General features: G+C 35.5%; 1 non-coding gene across 1 annotated transcript; it reads left to right on the forward strand.

Moving 5' to 3' along the window:
* The first annotated feature begins 377 nt into the window (after positions 1 to 377).
* On the forward strand, positions 378 to 484 carry LOC116547835. Its single transcript, XR_004267201.1, has one exon. It is a non-coding gene; the product is annotated as a U6 spliceosomal RNA (small nuclear RNA).
* The last annotated feature ends 1,995 nt before the right edge of the window (positions 485 to 2,479 follow it).

Here is a 2,479-nt window from a genome sequence, read left to right on the forward strand (position 1 = left end):
TGGAGAAAGCCAGTGAACTCATTATTGTTTATGCATAAATCACATAGATTCTAAAGCCAGCTGTGGAATACATAAGAGAAAAGCATGATAGGATAATCACTTCTAAGCAATTAGATGTAAAAATCCTGAGAAAAATAGTTGTAGACTGTGTCCACCAATGAGCTATAAGCAAATTAAATATCCTGCCCAGATTATGTTTCCCAAGAATATAAGAATATTTAAACTTTAAATCTGTAATGCATTTTACCACTTAATTAAAGAATAAAAGACAGAGATAATCACATATCACTAGATACAAAAGTTACCGCAAATGAAATCCAACACTCACTCTCACCCACATTTCTTCAGTTATCTCCACTTTTTAGAACTTGTGATCAGTGCTCGCTTTGGCAGCACATAGATTAAAACTGGAGCAATACAGAGAAGATCAGCATGGCCTCTGCACAAGACTGACACACAAATTTTTGAAGTATTCCATATTTTTTAACTCTTAATAAATTAGGTATTGAAGAAACATACCTCAAAGTAATAAAAGCTATCTATAGCAAACCCACAACCAATATCATACTTAATGGGCAAAAGCTGGGAGCATTCCCCTTTAACACCAGCACGAGACAAAGATGCCCTCTCTCACCACTCCTATTCAACATAGTATTAGAAGTTCTGGCCAGGGCAATCAGGTAAGAGAAAGAAAGGATATTCAAATAGGAAGAGAAGAAGTCAAATTGCTTTTGTTTGCAAATGACATGATCCTATATCTAGAAAATCCAATTGTCTCAGCAGAAAAGCTTCTTAAGCTGAGAAATAACTCCAGTAAAGTCTCAGGTTACAAAATCAGTGTGCAAAAGTCATAAGCATTCCTATACACCAACAACAGACAAGCAGAGAGTCAAATCAAGAATAAACTTCTATTCAAGGTTGCAAAAAACAGAATAAGATGCCTAGGAATACAGCTAACAAGGGAATTGAAGGACCGCTTCAAAGAGAACTACAAACCTCTGCTCAAGGAAATCAGAGATGACACAAACAAATGGAAAAAGACTCCATGTTCATGGATAGGAAGAATCAATATCGTGAAAATGGCCAGACTGCCCAAAGTAATGTATAGATTCAATTATATTCTTATTAAACTACCATTGACATTTTTCACAGAATTAGAAGAAATTATTTTTAAATTCACATAGAACCAAAAAAAGCTTGTAAGCCAAGACAATCCTAAGCAAAAAGAACAAAACTGGAGACATCATGCTACTTGACTTCAAACTATACTACAAGACTACAGTAACCAAAACAGCATGATACTGGTACAAAAACAGGCACATAGACCAATGGAACAGAATAGACAACTCAGAAATAAGACTGCACATGTACAACTATGTGATCTTCAACAAACCTGACCAAAACAAGCAACCAGGAAAATATTTCTTATTTAATAGGTTGTGCTGGGAGAACTGGTTAGCCATATGCAGAAAATTGAAACTGGACCCCTTTCTTACACATTATACAAATACTAACTAATATGGATTAAAGACATAAATGTAAAACTCAAAACTATAAAAACCCTAGAAGAAAATCTAGGCAATACCATTCAGGACATAGGAACAGTCAAAGATTTCACAATAAAAACATGAAAAGCAGTTGGAACAAAAGCCAAAATTGGCAAATGGGATCTAATTAAACTAAAGAGCTTCTGCACAGCAAAACAATTACCAGAATGAACAGACAACCTACAAAGTGAGGGGCAAAATTGCAATATATCCATCTGACAAAGATCTAATACCTAGAATCTCCAAGGAACTTAAATAAATTTACAAGAGAAAAACAAACAACCCCATTAAAAAGTGGGCAAAGGACATAATCAGACAGTTTTCAAAAGAAGACTTTCTAAAAGAAGATGGCTAACAATCCTATGAAAAAAAGCTTCTCATCACTGACCATTAGAGAAATGCAAATCAAAACCACAGTGAGATATCATCTCACACCAGCCATAATGGAGATTATTAAAAAGTCAAGAAATAGCAGATGCTGGTGAGTTTGCAGAGAAATGGGAATGCTTTTACACTGTTGGTGGGGATGTAAACTAGTTCAGCCATTGTGGAGGATGGTGTGACCATTCCTCAGAAATTGAGAACCAGAAATGCTATTTGACCCAGCAATCCCATTACTGGATGTACACACAAAGGAATATAAATCATTATATTACAAAGATACATGCTCATGTATGTTCATTGCAGAACTATTCACAATAGCAATGACATGGAATCAACCCACATGCCCATCAATGATAGACTGGATAAAGAAAAATGTGGCACATACACACCATGGAATACTATGCAGCCATAAAAAGGAATAACATCATGTCCCTTGCAGGGACATGGATGGAGCTGGAAGCCATTATCCTCAGCAAATGAATTCAGATACAGAAAAACAAACTACAGCATGTTCTCACAAATGTGAGCTGAATAATGAGAACACATGA

This window comes from Sapajus apella, unplaced genomic scaffold, assembly GCF_009761245.1.
Source record: "Sapajus apella isolate SASKATOON/1434 unplaced genomic scaffold, GSC_monkey_1.0 scaffold4938, whole genome shotgun sequence".
Lineage (NCBI taxonomy): Eukaryota > Metazoa > Chordata > Mammalia > Primates > Cebidae > Sapajus > Sapajus apella.